Raw genomic sequence first — 20,471 nt, 5'->3', positions numbered from 1 at the left:
AACAGTGTCCCTAATTTGCTGGGAAGTGGCGGTGCGGTCCCCTACGGCACTGCGTAGGATCCTACGGTCTTGGCGTGCATCCGTGCGTCGCTGCGGTCCGGTCCCAGGTCGACGGGCACGTGCACCTTCCGCCGACCACTGGCGACAACATCGATGTAGTGTGGAGACCTCACGCCCCACGTGTTGCGCAATTCGGCGGTACGTCCACCCGGCCTCCCGCATGCCCACTATACGCCCTCGCTCAAAGTCCGTCAACTGCACATACGGTTCACGTCCACGCTGTCGCGGCATGCTACCAGTGTTAAAGACTGCGATGAAGCTCCGTATGCCACGGCAAACTGGCTGACACTGACGGCAGCGGTGCACAAATGCTGCGCAGCTAGCGCCATTCGACGGCCAACACCGCGGTTCCTGGTGTGTCCGCTGTGCCGTGCGTGTGATCATTGCTTGTACTGCCCTCTCGCAGTGTCCGGAGCAAGTATGGTGGGTCTGACACACCGGTGTCAATGTGTTCTTTTTTCCATTTCCAGGAGTGTATTTACGAAAATTTAGTTATCAACTTTCTATTACGAATGCGAAAATATTTTGTTGAGCCCATCCTACACAGGTAGGAATTATCATCAAAATACAAGAAGAGAAATCAGAGCTCGAACAGAAAGGTTTAGGTGTTCGTTTTTCCCGCGCGCTGTTCGGGAATGGAATGGTAGAGAGACAGTGTGATTGTGGTTCGATGAATCCTCTGCCAGGCACTTACAAGTGAACTGCAGAGTAATCATGTAGATGTAGATGTAGATAGCTACACTTCAATTATTCAACATCAATTTCCGAGCTTCGTACTGTGTCCTTATGCTGTGATTAGTTTCATCAAAATCGATTAACCTCTTACAATAATCAAGCAATTCACTAACAAACAAACTATTTCACTTTGCGTGATACAGCTGCCACTAACGGTGGGTTCTATGCAACTTGCAACACATTAAAATAACATTTGAGTTTTTTTCATATTCTCGTCCATTACGTGGAAACAATTAGTTTTACACAAGAAGTGGAAGGGACCTTTACATACGAAATTTAAGGTACTTATATTTCGAACTGGGATACGTTTCCGTTGGAGGCCACTTTTCTCGAGTTATTGCAGAAAAAAGCGTTTGAAGATGACATTAGTACTAACAGCGCATGTGAAAATGTTTCATGCGGTTTTTGAGAGCATTGCAGGTTGCATAAAACCTATCACTAGCAGCAACTCAGTCACCCCAAATAGAGTGTGAACATTCATAAAACGGTCAAACAGCAGCAACGGATTCCTGACAGGAAATAGAGAAAAAACCGTTTTATGAATATGTATCTGGAAATGCATCGTAGCCGCGATACATGGCACTGACGAATAAAAGTTCCTCTGGCTGCGTATCGCGTGTTGCTTGTGCGTTGCAGGGTGCGTGACTGATGCGTCCTACTGTAAGCAGCTTGAATGGTTCGTCGGCACATAGAACTGATGACAGATATCCCATAACTGTGATGGTCTAGTATAAGAACCATCGACAAAATTCTTCCCGTAGAGGGAAAACCGCTGCTGATAATCCCTGCACTCGTTTCAGGTGACGAGGATAGAAGCGGTTGTCATGACCTGGCCAGCACATTCTCCAGATCTCTCACCAATTGAAAACGTCTGGTCAATGGCGGCCGAGCAACTGGGTCGTCACAATACGCCAGTCACTACTCTTGATGAACTGTGGTATCGTGTTGAAGCTGCATGGGCAGCTGTACCTGTACAAGCCATCCAAGTTCTGTTTGACTCAATGCCCAGGCGTATCAAGACCGTTATTACGGCCAGAGCTGGTTGTTCTGGGTACTTATTTCTCAGGATCTATGCACCCAAAGTGCGTGAGAATGTAATCACATGTCGGTTCCAGTATAATATATTTATCCAATGAATACCCATTTATCATCCGCATTTCTTCTTGGTGTAGCAATTTTAATGGCCTGTAGTGTAGTTAAGGGTTACTCAGCCATTGACCTTCGTCTGTGCGAATGTACACAGTTTGTCCGAGCTATTACGGGAGTAAACTCAGTATGCTCGAGTAATGAGTGGATGGGCAAATATATATTACATACATTACGTATGTAGATTGTGGACAATTGGGAATGTGGGTCTATCGGGGAGCAAGCGAGGGATTAGTCCTTCCAGTGGCGCTATTTATCTTTGACGTCGGTAGCTCAGATGGTTAGAGCGTCTGCCATGTGAGCAGGAGAACCCGGGTTCGAGTCCCGGTCGGGGCACGCATTTTCAGCTGTTCCCTTCAAGGTATATCAACAACACCTGTCGGCAGCTGAGGGTTTCAATTTATTACCATTTGTTCCCATTAGTTATATATCAGCAACACCTGTCGGCAGCTGAGGGCTTCAATTAATTACCATTTGTTCCCATTAGTTATATCTATGGTAACTAAGTGTTGATTGCATAACTGTGTTACCTTAATTATGTTAAAGGTTCTGTTTAAGCTTATTATTGCAGCCTTACAGGCATTGTTGGCTGTTGTGGTGGTAACAGGTTTTGGTAGACGTATTAGTTGGTCATTTCTATTATACGGTTCTTGTAAGCACATGATGTCTGCCTGCAAGTCTTATGCTACTTTAGGGATTCCCACATTGACTTTCGTGCTGTTTTTTGAGTTCTGTTGTAAGATATTCATTTTTTGTCTGTGTGTTCTGTGTGTTTTACGTGGACAAAACATTTATTGCATGTCTCTTAGTAATCAAAATGTGTTCTTCTGTGTGCTCTTACATGATCTACACATATTTTGTCCAAGTCGAATGACTCTGACCTGCGCAGACGGACCTAGAGCTTGAGGTCGAGCAGCGGCTCTGCTGATGTAGGAATATTTTCTGTCCTTACTATGATTGTGTCTGTCTGCTCAGTTACTGGGAAACAGAGAGAATCTCCCATTGGGTGGCACAATCTCAGTAGCATCCGCAGTGCTGTCTGCTGTATCTCTTTTATCTCTATCCTACTTAAAAGTAAGTCAAATTCTAAATTATCATAGTTTGGTGTAGCTGACTTGTTGTTGGTGCTGGTTTCTGTTACGGTTTCTGAGGTGGTACTAGATGGATTGTGGCTTGGTGTTGGCCGCTGATTGCGAGACATTTTAAGATCTCTTTGGGATGTCACACGGTTACATTTCATTTTGTCACTCGCTTCTTCAATATTTTTTACCTTCGCGCGTTCTTCACTGTCGTTGGTGATTCTTGCTGTAGTGGTGTCGACGATGGTGGTGATTTCTGTGGGACTGACTGCATGTGTTACGGTGTTGGCTGTTTATAGACCCACGATGGCTTGAAGAATTCCCAGAAACGAGTGATTGGTGCAAACGCAAATCGCCGTGCTGTCCCCGAGAGTCTGATACAGTCGTCGAATGCATCCGCCAGAGCTTCACATGCTGTCCGCATAAATACGTTTGCCGTGCAGCTCGAAACCTCGACATGCCCATGCTCCTGAGTCCGTTTGGAGGATGTCACGTCGACGTTTACACATAAAACCATACAAAATTCAGCTTCTGCAAGCTCTTCCTGAAGGCGACCAACAACAAAGTCTGGAGTTGTTCTCAAAATGGTTCAAATGGCTCTGAGCTCTATGGGACGTAACATCTGAGGTCATCAGTCCCCTAGGACTTACAACTACTTAAACCCAACTAACCTAAGGACATCACACAAATCCATGCCCGACGCAGGATTCTAACCTGCGACCATAGCAGCAGCGAGGTTACGGTCTGAAGCTCCTAGAACCGGCTTCCAATTACGGCATGCATAGAAATTAATGAATGAAGGAAAATAAAAAGATATGCATAGAAAACACGCATGTGGAGAGCCGTCTTAGCGCCAGAAATTAAATTGCATTGAAGGACTTTGACTTAAAAAATAAGTTCAATTACTTTAGCTTTCAAGCGTATGAACCCTCAATAACGTCTAAATCTGGAAACTAGACGCTTTGGCAACATGAAATTTCATGCTCCACAACTCTGACAACATGACAGTTTTCGATTGGATAAGCCGTTTCTCAGTTACAGGAGTTGAAGCCGACTTTTTAGTCAAGCTGGTACAAATGACCGAATTTTGACATTTGATCGCAGCAAACGGGTGCACCAATTTTGAAATTTCAGTACGTCAGTCGACGTAAAATGTAATTCTCTTTCAATCTGGTAGGTAACATTATCAATAAGGCACACAATTTCCGAGTAATAGGCGAAAATCTGAAAAAGTGTCAAAATATCGTTTCCTGCCATAAAAATTGTCCTGTTGGTTCTGGAGATCGCAAACTTTGATTCAACATTCAACTTTACACAGAAGATAAAGAAAATAAAATGCTCCATCTCATTTTTTGGAAGGAAAGGGCGTTTTTGACGACACTGTTACTGGACTATACGTCGAAGAAGCATTGATGGAAGTAAAACATAGGTTCAAAGGTGGGATTACAATTCAGTGTCAAAGGATTTCAATGTTAGGTTCAAATGGCTCTGATCACTATGGGACTTAATATCTATGGTCATCAGTCCCCTAGAACTTAGAACTACTTAAACCTAACTAACCTAAGGACATCACACAAACACCCAGACATCACGAGGCAGAGAAAATCCATGAGCCCGCCGGGAATCGAACCCGGGAGCAATGTTAGGATTCGCCGATGACATCGCTAGCCTCAGTGAAAGTGAAGAAGAATTATGGGATCTGTTGAATGGAATGGGCACTGTAATGGTTTGAGAGTCAATCAATGAAAGGCGAAAGTAATGAGATGTAGTGGAAACGAGAGCAGAGAGAAAGTTAACATCGTGATTGGTGATTACAAGGTAGATAAAGTTAAGGCATTCTGCTACCATGGCAGTGAAATTACGCATGACTGTCAGGGCAAAGAGGACATCAAATGCAGATTATCACTGGAACAAAGGGCAATCCCAACCCAGAGAAGTCTACTAGTATGAAACATATGCATTAATTTGAGGAAAAATTATCTGAGAATGTACGTCGGAAGAAAGTGTTGTCTGGCAGTGAGAAAACGAGAACAGAATGAAACAAATCAGTTGATTCCAGAATGAGATTTTCACTCTGCAGCGGAGTGTGCGCTGATATGAAACTTCCTGGCAGATTAAAACTGTTTGCCCGACCGAGCCTCGAACTCGGGACCTTTGCCTTTCACGGGCAAGTGCTCTACCAACTGAGCTACCGAAGCACGACTCACGGCCGGTAACACACAGCTTTACTTCTGCCAGTATCCGTCTCCTACCTTCCAAACTTTACAGAAGCTCTTCTGCGAAACATGCATATCAGCGCACACTCCGCTGCAGAGTGAAAATCTCATTCTGGAAACATCCCCCAGGCTGTGGCTAAGCCATATCTCCACAGTATCCTTTCTTTCAGGAGTGCTAGTTCTGCATGTTTCGCAGAAGAGCTTCTGTAAAGTTTGGAAGGTAGGAGACGGATACTGGCAGAAGTAAAGCTGTGAGTACCGGGCGTGAGTCGTGCTTCGGTAGCTCAGTTGGTAGAGCACTTGCCCGTGAAAGGCAAAGGTCCCGAGTTCGAGTCTCGGTCGGGCACACAGTTTTAATCTGCCAGGAAGTTTCAAATCAGTTGATATTTGGTGCTGCCGAAGAATTCTGAAAATTAGGTGCAGTGATAAGTTAAGGAATGAGGAAGCACTCCGCAGAACTGACGAAGAAAATAACATACAGAGAATACTGAAAAGAGGTAGGGAGAGAATGACAGGACATCTGTTATGTTATCAGGGAATAACTTCAATGGTAATAGAGGAAGCTGTAGAGGGTAAAAGCTGTAGAGGAAGACAGAGGTCGGGATACATCCAGCAAATAATTGATGTTGCAAGCGCTACTCTGTGATGGAGAGATTGGCACAGGACGGGCAGCATCAAACTGCTCAGAAGACAGAAGACTCAAAAATTATATATATATATATATATATATATATATATATATATATATATATATATATAAAACAGAAGAAATCCGGAAGGGAGCGCTGTAGGGCGTAGGAACCCCCTCTCTCTCAAAGAAGTGAGTATGGGACTGAAAACGTAGCGCAGCGCTCCTCACGACTATATTCACCCAGTATTTTGAAAGACAGCACTTATTGACTTGCACAAGTAATTTGAAACATTAACGAAAAGTTTTCTCGCTGACAACTCCCAAAGAACTACGAAAGGGAAAAGTTGATCACTTGCTCTATTTGTTTGTTCATGACTCAAAACTGTCACCTCAGTTAAGCGTTGTAATTTGTTTAAAGAAAAAAAACAAAAAAAACACATGAGATTGAATTTTTCCTACGCACTGGTCTGGGAAGCTGAAGTTGTAGTAGTGAAACGGAGAAACTAACGGGATAAGCAAAATAAAATTGGAAATATAGGTGACTGAAGGTGCTTTTGATTCTAAATTTTAGACTGAAGAGCAGAGTACCCTCAATCATTCTTTACAAAGATAATTTACAGAGTTTTAATTTATATTTTCTACTACACTAAGTCTATTCGCAAATTGATTTTACAGATAGCATCCACAAATATCGCTGATTGTACCTGCAAAATTATTGTCATTGCACGGACAATACTTGTGTAACCAGTCAATTATAACTGACACATTTCCAGACTGTCTGAAATATGCAGATGTTAACCCTCTATTCAAGAAAGGCGATAGAGAGATGCCATCAAACTACAGACCGATTTCACTTTAGCCAGCATTCACAAAAATTTTAGAAAAAGTAATCTACAGGCAGCTTCTCAACCATCGGACCACAAATAACATATTATCAAGAATCCAGTTTGGATTTCTGAAGGGTTCTGATATCGAAAAGGCTATTTACACCTACAGTGAAAATGTACTTAATTCATTAAATAACAAGTTACAAGCAGCAGGTATTTTCTGTGATTTGTCAAAGGCATTCGATTGTGTAAACCACAACATCCTTTTAAATAAATTAGAGTTCTATGGTGTGACGGGCACTTCGTTAGAGCGACAATTCAAATTATCTGATGGTGTGTGTACGGAAGGTCTTACAGTACGCACACCACAACTACACATATCTCATACAGCCCTAAGTGCGTGCCAGTAACTATTACATGCATAATTACATTAAAGGAACTTTTTACAGTTGATAATTATAACAAATATATAGCTTTACAACATTTAAAAGGAAATATTACACCCTTTTTCTTAATATGTACGTTCATTTTAATCTTATCAATGAGTTTCAGGATCTATTTTGCTTCAAACAAGATGTCTACTTCTGCTTCAACAGTTTCAATAAAATATTTACAATTTTTTTTTTAAAATATGAACAATAATGTCACACTGTCTGTTCTTACGGACACGTCAGAAAGAACAGACACCACAAATTAGTATAACTGATATGCCTAGCTGGACAATGGATCCACCTTCTTCAGTGCGGATGCACAAATACGTCTGATGCCCTGTGGGAATTTCAGGATAGAGAATACGGAGGCAATGGACAGGGACTGGGGGTAGATGATAGGTAGGGGTGTGTGTGTGAGGATCATCGGCCGTCAGGCGTGCCGAGGTAGTCTGCGCGTTTGCGGTGAATCTGTGTCCCGGATGGTGCAGTGGTTAACGCACGTGCCAAGTAAGCAGGAGATTCCGGCTTCGAATCCCAGTCTGTTACGCATTTTTACTCGTCGCCTCTGATTTCGCATAATGTCCCGCTGCAGCTGACAGCAGTGATACACCTTTAATTTGCATGTAACGCTGTATTTTTCAGCTATCCTCCGGTGATACGACCCACACGTCCTGGACCAATTGTCATTCTACGTCAAAACTCGATTAACTCCAGACGCTTTGCCATGTCTTACAATGGATCTAAAATAACTGTTCAGATATCCTTTCTACTTTCACGTCACACGTGGCATCCAACTACAACTTTTGGGTGTCGCACGTGTGGCATCTCCAAATCTTAGAACCGTTCAAGTGACTTTGCTCACTTAGTTTATCTACAAAATTATGTGCTTGTGAAAAATATTGAGTCCGTGGGGGCCGTTTTCGAAATTGAAACTACTATTCTGAATTTACACACTTCTAGAGTTTTTTCCCTCATCGCTCAGAACAGTTCTCCATCACGTTTACAGGGACTACGCCGAGTTTGCAAATCGAAAAAGACTATAAATGCTGTCTAGTAAAGTGCATGTCCAGGGACACAGAACTGATCGACCTTGATGTACCATAATACAGTAATTACCTCTCTCCTACCCGGCCAGTGTGGCCGAGAGGTTCTAGGCGCTTCAGTCTGGAACCACGCGACTTCTCCGGTCGCTGGTTCGAATCCTGCCTCGGGCATGGATGTGTGTGAAGTCCTTAGGTTAGTTAGGTTTAAGTAGTTCTAAGTCTAGGGGACTGATGACCTTAGATGTTAAGTCCCATAGTGCTCAGAGCCATTTGAACCTCTCTCCTACTATGCGGAAGCAACAGAACCTCATCCGTAGGATGTGATCATGCTTTTTGAAGACAAGCCTGATATGATGAACAAACAACATCAGGAGGGCCGGTTAACGAACATTTTCCAACACAAGCGACTCATCATTTGGCGTACTGCCTTCCCCTTCCCTCCCTCTAAAACTTTTTCCAATGTCACTTTCCACTGCTAACTGCTATACGCACTTCATAGAAATCTTATATGTCGGACGGCCTTGGTGGCCGTTCGGTTCTAGGTGCTGCAGTCCGGTATTTATTTTCATTTCTCCTCTGGCTCTAAGGAAGTTCTAACACATTATTTCCAAGAGCACCATTTACACTGGTTGAGCTTTAATTTTGCTGTGCTGGAAGAATCTCGTAAGGTTTTATGTTTGAAGATACGGTTTAACGTTGTTTCTGTAATTGGCATGGGGGTATATCGCATTGAAAAGACAAGATCAATTCTTATGCTGACGAAGTCGGTACTGGAAACAGCAGGAGAAACGAAGCTCTGGAGTACGGCAGCTCAGCCATCAGCATCTGTGGCTAGCATTTCAAGACTGTGGACCCATACCCAGTACCAGCAGATATCTTTCCTGTGATGGGGATTGGAAGAGAACGCACTTGGAGACTTGAATGACTGAGGAGGTACTGGAGAGAAGACGGATGGCGCCTAAGTTGGAAAACTCACCACGTATGGGAGAGTATTGCGGTGATCACATGTCTCTCCACAACGCATCCCACGGCGGCGTTGGCAGAGGTTTACATGGTGGCCAACCAGAAGAGCCTTGTCTTTAGTGTCGTCCCACGTAGTTAGCTTCAGTCGGTAATGTGATGGTTATAAACAAAAGTAGTATATGTCATTCCAAGTAACAGGATGCTACATGTTAAAATTAACACACTAAGAATAAAAGTTAAATTTCACAGAAGGAATCAAGACGAGTATGAAAGAACGTCTCTCTCTAATATTTGCTGCCATAATAACTGTCTTTTACACCACCATTGCTCCGTTTCCCTGTGTACAGTGTCTCCTCTACGTCTATGTCTACGTTTGTACACCGCAAGCCAACTTACGGTGTACGGCGCAGGGTTCTTTATGTACCTTTATGTATCACTTCCCCATTCTCCTGTTCTACTCACATATGGTTCGCGCGAGGAACCTGTGTGTGGACTAGAGTCTCTAATTTTAATTTGATGGGCTTTTCGCGAGATATACGTTGGAGGAGGCAATATATTGGCTGATTCTCCTAAGGAATTACTTTCTCGGAAACATTTACTTTCAAAAATGTCTTGATCACAATTTATTTATTACGGTGACCGGTTTCCACCACTAGTGTGGTCATCTTCAGACCTACAAGTCGTATACAGAGCTTTAATTAGAGGGCTACATACATTAAAGAAAATAGATAAAGTTATAAAGCTATAAAACGATGAATTACCAATGAGTAAGAAACTCATTCTGGTAGTAAATCACTACTGGAGAAACCAGTGCACGTCTTGCTATATATAATGCAGGCTCCCCCCACTTCTGATGGAATGATGTCATTACTAACCAGTGGGTTATAGGTCGAATAACAACGTAAATTTTCTTAGGTGAAAGAACATTGTCAAGAAAGGAAATAAACATACACTAAACTTAGCTTGTTGAACAGCTATTGTCAATTAAGAAACGTCTTTGCCATTCCACTTTCTCAACAACTTACTTAGAAAGAAGCCTGCTGCCACATCGTTGGACGGGAGATTATCTTCACCAAGGCTACTACCAATTCGCATATCGACTTCGCCTATCGAACAACTTCAGTGGAAAGAAGCCTGCTGCCACGTCTTTGCAACGGCGTCGAACTTCACCATGGCATCCAATGGTTCCAAATGGTTCACCAACAGTCTTTGAGAGAGCAACCCATGTATTGTCAAAACGAAGTTAATTTATCCTACATGTTTCAATATTTTTAACGTTTCTTAATTGACTATAGCTGATAAACAAGCGAAGTTTAGTGTGTGCTTATTTTCCTTTCCTGACAATGTTCTTTTAACTAAGAAATTTTGCATTGTTATTCGACCTATAACCCATTGGTTAGTAATGACATGATGCCGTGAGAAGTGCGCGGAGCCTCCATTATATATAGTAAGACTTACACTGGTTTCTCCAGTAGTTATTTACCACCAGAAGGAGGTTCTTACTCATTGATAATTCATAGTTTTATAGTTTTATAGCTTTATAACTTTATGTATTTTCTTTAATGTATGTAGCCCTCTAATTAAAGCTTTGTATACGACTTGTAGGTATGAAGATGACCATACTAGTGGTCGAAACCGGTCACCGTACTAAATAAATTGCGATCAAGACTGCTTTTGATAGTAAATATTTCTAACACATTGATCACTGTTCACTCCCACAATGTATTCAAAAGTAACTGTCTCGGAAGTATAAAAGTAGACCATATCGTGATGCAGAAAGCCTCCCTTGCAGCATCTGCCACTCTAGTTGGTTGAGCATCCCCGTGGCACTTTCGCGCTTCTTCAACCTGTAAGGAGACATGCTATTCTTCTTTGAATCTTCTCTGTTTCCTCTAGCAGACCTATCTGGTACGGATCCAATACAGCTGAGGCATTGGTCGAGAGACTGTTTTTAAGCTACTTCCGTTATTGGTGGACTATAAATTTCTGAGGATTCTTAACGCGATTCTCAGTATAGCATCTGTCTTACCCTGATTAAATTTGTGTGATCTTTACACTTCATAACGCACCAGACGCCATAACGGGTTTGCACATTGAACAAAAATAGCAAGTGCTGCGGAAGTCTACTAGTTCTCTTTTCCAAGTATTACTTATCACTAAGACAGGCTTTTATGCATTTACCATAACCAAAATGTAACGGGGAAATTTAGCAAGTTTCACACTAGCCAAAGTAATTCTGAAGGCCACGACTGCCACACGAAATTCTGCTGTAATAGAGCGCACACAGATTATTCCGCTTACTTCAAGTGTGGGAATTTTAGTGAAAGTGAGAAGTGCGTGCAGTATTGTCAGAAATATGCGTGGGACTCTGAAGGAGTATTCATCTCAGGGAAACCCTTTGAAGATTGCAAGGTGTGCAAGGACTCCCGACCCAACAGAGAGAGGTATTTCATTCTCCATCCTTTCACTCTTCTCTGCAATAAAGCTGCCAGGAGCTCGCTGCGAGAAATAGAAATACGTTGCTTTCTAATACCGAAAACGCTACGGACGTAATGCAACGGTAGCATTCATGATGTTATTAACTGTTCGGTTAAGATATTTTTCTTCTCTTCTGAATTTCACATCGAAAATCTGAGTTATTTTGTTTATATCTATTGATCTGAACTGACACTAAATGTAATTATATCTCTTTCTGAAAAAAACAATCAAAAAAAGACCTGTAGCTTAGACAATATATGGTTGAATATTAAAATAACCTAGTTAAAGTACTGTAATGCACCTCTTTGATGCTGCATGTTCGATGACATGTCCACGGACTGGGCGTTAGTCATTACTTGGAAGTGAGGTTGCATCGAACGGCATATTCACACACGAAACTTAGAAGTTTTCCTCAGTTGTTTATCTTGATGTTGCCTCAATAGTCTCCTTTGCGACATGATAAAATCCTCAGATTATCTTCATGTACGGAGAAATCAACTCATAAAACGCTTGTAAATATTGCGCAGTTCTCGAAATAATAAATGAAATAAAGTATCCGAAATGTTAAAGGTTTGTTTTCTGCAACATTTCACGTACTATAAAAGTAGAATTTGAACAAGTATAACAAGTAATACGGGTGTTCAAAACCCTCTCCGCAGTGCCGTATGCTGCAGTGAATATACCGAATGAAACTCAGTGAAATACAAGTTATTAATTTATTGAATATTGATTTTTACTTACATACTTTCACATTAAACGTTGAAAGTTTTCCCCCTGTTGGTGAATACACAATTCAATTCGTCTAATCCTGTTTCCATACACAAGCTGTAACATTTATTTTGTAACAAAAGGTTCAAGTGGCTCTGAGCACTATGGGACTCAACATCTATGGTCATAAGTCTCCTAGAACTTAGAACTACTTAAATCTAACTAACCTAAGGACAACACATAACACCCAGTCATCACGAGGCAGAGAAAATCCCCGACTCCGCCGGTAATCGAAGCCGGGAACCCGGGCGCGGGAAGCGAGAACGCTACCGCACGACCACTAGCTGCGGACTTCTGTAACAGAAGCAGTGAAAGTGGATACTGCAGTTTTCAATTCAGCGATGGATTTTGTTCGGTTTTTATAGGCAGTTGCTTTCGCTGCACCTCAGAAGGAAAAGTGAGATGGTGTTAGGTCAGGCTATCGTGGAGGCCAAAGACCCTGTGCAATTATGCACTCACCAAAAACATCAGCAAGCAGTGACATTGAAACGCGAGCTGTATGCGCGGTTGCATCAACTTGTAGAATATAGCCGTTCTGTATTGCACTTAACACGAGTTCTCCTATGAATGGATAGAGAATATCACTGCAGTATCATTGTGCGTTTATTGTTTCGTTGAAAAATATGGGACCCAAATTCGACGTCTAGAAAATGCAATCTAAACTTCTATTTTCACAGAATGAGCTGGTTCCTCATGAATACACAATGAATTTACAGTACTTCACATACGAGAATTTTGCGAGTTCATGTACCCGGATAAATGAAATCAGGCCTCATCAGTGAAAAACGTTTCACTAAGAATATACGTTCCATTTTGTTGAAGGAAACTTTTGAGCTATTGACCATAATGCAGTCTCTTTTTCAGTTCTTGCACGACTGTCACTTTGTGTAGGAAAGTTCTAATTTTTTCCTTTCAGCTGTGTGGGTCGTTCCGACGCTAAAATCGATTTCCTGAGCGAGTTTTCTTACTGACGTGTTCGGACTCATGGACATTTTATCGGAAATATCGAGTAGTTAATCCTCAGGCAATGCGCTAAGACAACCATTTCTCAGTGCATCGTCATTGAATCCGTACTTCGAAATTTGTTAATCAGATCTCACACAGTATCACTACGTGGGAGTGTTCTCTCCGGAAAACTGAATTCAATGTTTGACGAACTGAAACTGAGTATTAACCGCCAGCTTCGATCACTTGTCCGACTAAAAACACACGTACTTCAATGGTTAGCATTTTAACAGTGACATAAACGAAACAAACGAAAAAGGGAACTAAACTGAAACTTTCACGTCAACACGTAACGACGCACACCAACGAGACTTCTGACACTGGCTGAGATAGACGAAACAGTGGAATGTTTGGAGTGTCCGCTTGAAGAGAAGTAACCCAGAGCAAGCAATCATACGGCACTCACGGATAACAATCGTAGGGCACTACGGAGAGATGCTTTGAACACCCCGCACGTCTACATCTACATCTACATCTACATCTACATCCATACTCCGCAAGCCACCTGAGGGTGTGTGGCGGAGCGTACCTTGAGTACCTCTATCGGTTCTCCCTTCTATTCCAGTCTCGTATTGTTCGTGGAAAGAAGGATTGTCGGTATGCTTCTGTGTGATCTCTAATCTCTCTGATTTTATCTTCATCGTCTATTCGCGAGATATACGTAGGAGGGAGCAATATACTGCTTGACTCTTCGGTGAAGGTATGTTCTCGAAACTTTAACAAAAGCCCGTACCAAGCTACTGAGCGTCTCTCGTGCAGAGTCTTCCACTGGAGTTTATCTATCATCTGCGTAACGCTTTCGCGATCCTGTAACGAAGCGCGCTGCTCTCCGTTGGATCTTATATACCTCTTCTATCGAACCCATCTGGTACGGATCCCACACCGGTGAGCAGTATTCAAGCAGTGGGCGAACAAGTGTAGTATAACCTAATTCCTTTGTTTTCGGATTGCATTTCCTTGGGATTCTTCCAATGCATCTCAGTCTGGCATATGCTTTAGCGACGATTAATTTTATATGGTCATTCCATTTTAAATCACTCCTAATGCCCACTCACAGGTAATTTGTGGAATTAACTGCTCCCAGTTGCTGACCTGCTATTTTGTAGCTAAATGATAAAGGATCTTTCTTTCTGTGCATTCGCAGCAGATTACACTTGTCTACATTGAGATTCAATTGGCCATCCCTGCACCATGCGTCAATTCATTGCAGATCCTCCTGCATTTCAGTACAATTTTCCATTGTTACAACCTCTCGATATACTACAGCAGCATCTGCAGAAAGCCTCAGTGAACTTCCGATGTTATCCACAAGGTCATTTATATATATTGTGAATAGCAGCGGTCCTACGACACTCCCCTGCGGCACATCTGAAATCACTCTTACTTCGGAATAATTCTCTCCATTGAGAATGACAGGCTGCGTTCTGTTATCTAGGAACTCATGGGTTACCTCCCATCACACAGTATCACGGTGCCGCTTTGCAGTAGGTCAATATTCATCCGCACATTGCACGTGTCTCTATGAACTGTATGTTTGTGTTGAAGAACGCCCGCCGCCAGCACGATCCCCACATCCATCCACAACAGAACGTAAGTATGGCCAGCTCAGACGTCAGATCAGTCCCAGTGTAGATTTTTTTTCTTTTTTATCATCAGTCTGGTTTGTGGAGGCCCGCCACGAATTCCTCTCCTGTGCTAATCTCTTCATCTCAGTGTAGGAATTGCAAACTACGTCCTCAATTATTTGCTGCATTTATTGCAATCTCTGTACTCCTCTATTGTGTATGAACTCTGCAACTCCCTCTATACCATGGAAGTCATTCCCTCATTTCTTAACAAATGTCCTATCACCCTGTCCCTTCTCCTTATCAGTGTTTTTCACATATTCCTTTCCACTCCGATTCTGCTCAGAACCTCCTCGTTTCTTACCTTATCAATCAACCTTATTTTCAACATTCGTCTGTAGCACCGCCTCTCAAACGGTTCTAATCTCTTCTGTTCCAGTTTCCCCACAGTCCATGTTTCATTACCACACAATGCTGTACTACACACATACATTCTCAGAAATATCTTCCTCAAATTATGTCCTATGTCTGGTCATGCCCTTGGTCATGAATGTCCTTTTTGCCTTTGCTAGTCTTCCTTTGATGTCCTCCTTGCTCCGCCCGTCATTAGTTGTTTTACTGCCTAGGTAGCAGAACTCCATAACTTCATGTACTCCGTGACCATCAATCCTGATGTTAAATTTCTCGCAGTTCTCATTTTTGTTACTTCCCATTACTGTCGTCTTGCTTTAGTCTACTCTGAATCCATATTCTCTACTCAATAGATGGCTCATTCCATTCAGCAGCTCAGGTAATTCCTCTTCACTTTCACTCAGGATAGCAGTGCCATCAGCGAATCATGTCACTGATATCCTTCCACGCTGAACCTTAACTCCACGCCTGAAACTTTCTTTTATTTCCATCATTGCTTCTTCGAAGTACAGATTGAACAGTAGGGGCTAAGGTCTACACCACTGCCTTACACCCTTTTTAATCAGAGCACTTTCCTTTTTGGTCGTTGCCTCTTATTGTTCCCTCTTGCCTGTTGCACATAATGTATGCTACCCGTATCTCCCTATAGTGCAATATGTAGGACATTAAGGACTAGTTGTAACATTTGTGGGCGGTCGTGCCTCAGGAGAGGATGCAATGCCTTTGGGGCACTATTCTGAAACGCTTAGTCCATACATCAACGCCAGAGGGATAGCGTCAAAGTGATAAGTAGACTCATACTGGCAAGTTCTTTGTAAATTTGACTTGATTTTGTAATAACTGAAGTAACCTCATATACTCCCTCAGCCTGTGAAGTTTCACTTCGCTTTCTCCTCCCTCTCTAGGTGGTTCAAATATTGTGCCCGGTGATATGTACCCTAGTGTGCTAAAGTTAAGAACGAAAGTATCATTCGCGTAATACGTCACTGCAAGAGACACAGTTCGATGAAACTAAGACCATTCACAGAACGAACCTCTACAGTACTGTAGGAAGGTATCTGAAAGAGACACGCAATAAACCAAATAGAACTGACACTTTTGTTCAAAAATAGTAATTACACTGAGGCTACAGCAAATTACAATGGTCCTCTTGACATTACACTATGTTGAAAATGGTTCGTAATATAGCGTGTGACCACTAAAGATGCGAACAGACGCTCCTGGAACATGCTCCAGTGCTGAGTAAATGTTTGGTGAAGACCTCCTGTGGTAGGGTGGCCCATTCATCATCCAATGCCATTGGAAAATGCTGAATGGTGGTTGTAGCATGAGAACGTTCAGCAATACATCTCCACAGCACATCTCATATCTCCTCGATGGGATTTAAGTTGGAGAAACGGGTAGGCCCAATACATTCGCCGAATATCCTCTCGTTCCATGGGCTTCTCCAGCTGTGGAGTTCGATGTGGCAGCGCATTTTCGTCCATGAAAATGAAGTCAAGGACGCAACCTTGAAAAGACGCTCTTGGGGAAGGAGCACAGTTTCAGAAAAACATTGGCCGGTGGGTGAACCGTGTTCAACGATTTACAGGTACAAAATGTAGGCCATTCAACATTATGCCTCCTCAAGCTATAACACTTGAACCACCAAAACAGTGATGTTAGACAATGTTACTGGCTCATTATCTATCCTCTTATCGAGAGAGTTGGGAAAACGTGTTGATGGAGGAATCGAACGCTATAATTTCCTTGGCTGAACGTCTGAATATGCACTGTTTTCGATGAATAATTGGTGCAGTATGTAACCAGGTGAAAGCCTTCTGTACGCATTGCTTACACAGCAGGACCAGAAATAGTCCTAGGTAACTGAAAAAAATGATTTTTAGGTTCTCTCCTAGGAGAGGGGTATATTTCTGGAACGGCGATCTCTCTATTGCGTTAAAACCTCCCGAGAGGAGAAACATCACAATTTTGAGTAATCGTCGTCGAAACTAGTACCGGTGTGTATTTCACTCTTCACACTCTGCTCTATGGAATTAAGTGACACTTTTAATACCTAGTTCATTTGAGAGTCATGATTCTTTCAAGGCCGAAGCCCCAAAAGGCCGAGGGTGGAGTAGAAGTAATTCCAATTATAAATCTTGTAAATGGCAAATTACAATGAATATGTTATTGTTACTAACGAACATTCGCCTTGGATTGATGTTTTTTGGGTAGTGGATGGGAAGGATGATATGAAGAGAAAAGCAAATAGTGGCTGCAAACTATTTTTGAAAGTACCGTGACAGCACTTGATCTAAAATGTACAACAAAATCAAATCACTCTCAATAAATGTGCGATGTATTTCACCACGGGTTTTCATCTTAGTGCACTACATGGTATTTGAAAACTGATTACTCCAACCTTCAATTCACAAGCAAAAATGTTTCGTTTAAAGACTGAACTTAATGTTAACATTCGTCGACCGTTATTTTTCCATAGCACTTTGGTGAAATGAGACACGATGCGATTCTGGTAGTGTATTTGATGAACCCTCGCTGATCATGGACGCAGTTCTATCATGTTGTAGAGTCATGATGTGACAGCTACCGCTGGAGTATGTTACTTAAACTTTTACCGCACACAAATACTCATTTGATCGCAAAGATAACTGAATGACAGCTTATAATGATAAAAGGGTCGATCAAAAAGCTTCCATTCGAAGAACCGTAATGCCACTTAGGCAAAATCGCCCTGAGCATTGAAGCAGCCATCCCACTGACGTACCGATTGATTACCCCCGTTTGGCAAAACACTGTGCCTTGCTGCAAGAAGTAGTCCGTAACTGCCAGTAAAACGTCCTCATACGACAGGAAGCGTCGACCCTTCAAGATCTTCTTTAAGGTACCGAAGGCGTGATAATGTCATACGGAAAAATCAGGGCCTATGGCTCGTGTCTGTCCCACTTTAGTTGGTCCGTAATGGATGAGGCTGGTCTCCCAAATCAACCAGCATCTTGCGCCGAATCGCAGCCAGCGTGGAAGTTGGCATACCATTCCACAACGATGGTTTTTCGGGAGACATGCTGCCTCACAGACGTTCTTTAATTCCCGACGAATATCTGCCGGTGTTTGTCCTTCGACATCCAATAAACGATAAACTGCAGGTTGGTCCTGTTTAAGCGCATCTGGTAATAGCACCGCCTGATTGACACTTCCGCATTTAGGGCACTCACGGTGGAAAAATACACATGCCACACTCATCCCCTTTGTACATGTCTGTGCTTGTATACGGAGTCGCGCTGTGCTCCTTATATGGAGCTGCGAAACCCCCAAATTGATACTTTTTGATGGCCCCTTACATTACTATTGTCTATGACGACGAGGTGAGCGCTTGGGTACAATAAAAGAAGGACACCGGAATCATTTTCTAATGAAGGCACTGACCATCTTGGCCGACATAGGGATAAATGTATTACGAGCTATGGCGACTGCATTTGAAATAATAAAGAGTTTACTTACTTTTTCCTGTCAGTCTCGTTTCCATTTGACAGCTCTTACGTATCTTCTAATATGTCTAATTATATCTTTGGACTGATGGTATTAGAATATCTCCTCAATTTTGTGGTTGTAAATACGTCGTGTACAAAGAATGACTTTTTATCCTAGCAAATGTGGGTAGGTGAAGGCTACAGATACTCTGTTTACAGTTTCTAACACAGAATTCAACACAACCAGACGTTTTAATTTCGTAGAATGGGCACAAGATTAGTGAAACTGAACAGTTCGAATTTCTGTGTGCTCAGGTAGATAGTAAACTGTCCTGGAGAGCCTACGTTCAGGATCTTGTTAAAGAGTTAATGCTGTCATTTTTCGAACACTACGTGAAGTAAGTGATTGTTCGACACGAAAATTAGTCTACTTTGCTTGTTTTCATTAGCTGGTGCCGTATAGTATTATATTTTGGGGTAACTCTTTCCATTCTATAAGTATATTTTTGCCTCAGAAAAGGATGGTTCGGGCAATAAGTAATGTAAGCTCGCGAACCTCTTGTCGACCCCTGTTCACGTGTCTGGGTATTTTGACACTCGCCTCCCAATATATACATACATTCTTTACTGTCGTTTCTTGTTAATAATATCAGCTTATTCCCAAGAACAAGCAGCTTTCACTCAGATAATACTCGGCAGAAATCCAATCTGCATTAGGATCGCACTTCCTTAACTCTTGTGCAGAAAGGTGTGCTGCATACTGCTGCATCTGTTTTCAACGAGCTACCACAAGAAATCAAAAATCTTTGCAGTAGTCCACGCGCTTTCAAATTAAAGTTGCAGAGTTTTCCTCATGAGTCACTCCTATTCTGTTGAGGAGTTCCTTGAAAAATTGAGTTGATTCTTATGGTACACTGTAGATTGCGTGTACATAAATTTTGGCTTGACTTTTTTGGGTTCATAAACATTTTTTACTGCTCCGTTATTACTTTTATGTTGTAATTTCATGTAATGACACGTTTCATGACCTTGGAGATTTGCTCCTTAATTTGGCCCTACGGAACTTGACGTGTAAATAAATAAATAAAATGTCCCTACTTAGCTTCAAAGTATTATGTAGAATGCTGGAGTGGCATAAGCTTTCTAATGGAATATACAGTGTGGTTATAATAAAACTTTCAGTACTAGAGAGGGCCCCCATGAGAAACTAGTGATCGGACGACAATGAAACTTTGTAGAAAAATTTGTGAAATACAATAATAAACCATAGAAAGAAACATTACAATTTTCACGTCAGTTGGTATCAACTGTTAATTAACCACCATGTGCAAGTTACCAGTTACAAACTTTCCTAGTGTGGCGACCAAATGCATCCACGACAGCCTGGAACCACACTAGAGATTGATCTACTGCTGTCCGAAACAAAGGTTGACCATTAAGTGTTCATCTATTGTGAGGCAGCTCATGCAGTGTTTGAGAATTGCGTATTGCGCCCGGCATGCTCAGATATGGCAACAGTAGCTCCTTCAACAATTTCTGTCACAACTGGCCGTCAGCCTCTTGCAAGAGTAATCAGCAATCCACCAGTTAATTAGACCTACTGAATCATGTTGATCAACGCTGGTGCAGAAACAAGAATGCTC

The 20,471-nt window shown here is 42.1% G+C and overlaps 2 non-coding genes across 2 annotated transcripts; both read left to right on the top strand.

Moving 5' to 3' along the window:
- Nucleotides 1-2,203: 2,203 nt before the first annotated feature.
- Trnat-ugu (transfer RNA threonine (anticodon UGU)) lies at nt 2,204-2,277 on the top strand. The gene has a single exon. It is a non-coding gene; the product is annotated as a tRNA-Thr (tRNA).
- A 3,231-nt stretch (nt 2,278-5,508) lies between these two features.
- Trnas-uga (transfer RNA serine (anticodon UGA)) lies at nt 5,509-5,583 on the top strand. Its single transcript has one exon. It is a non-coding gene; the product is annotated as a tRNA-Ser (tRNA).
- The last annotated feature ends 14,888 nt before the right edge of the window (nt 5,584-20,471 follow it).

This window comes from Schistocerca gregaria, chromosome 6 (assembly GCF_023897955.1).
Source record: "Schistocerca gregaria isolate iqSchGreg1 chromosome 6, iqSchGreg1.2, whole genome shotgun sequence".
Lineage (NCBI taxonomy): Eukaryota > Metazoa > Arthropoda > Insecta > Orthoptera > Acrididae > Schistocerca > Schistocerca gregaria.
This window is presented reverse-complemented; position numbering and strand designations above follow the sequence as displayed.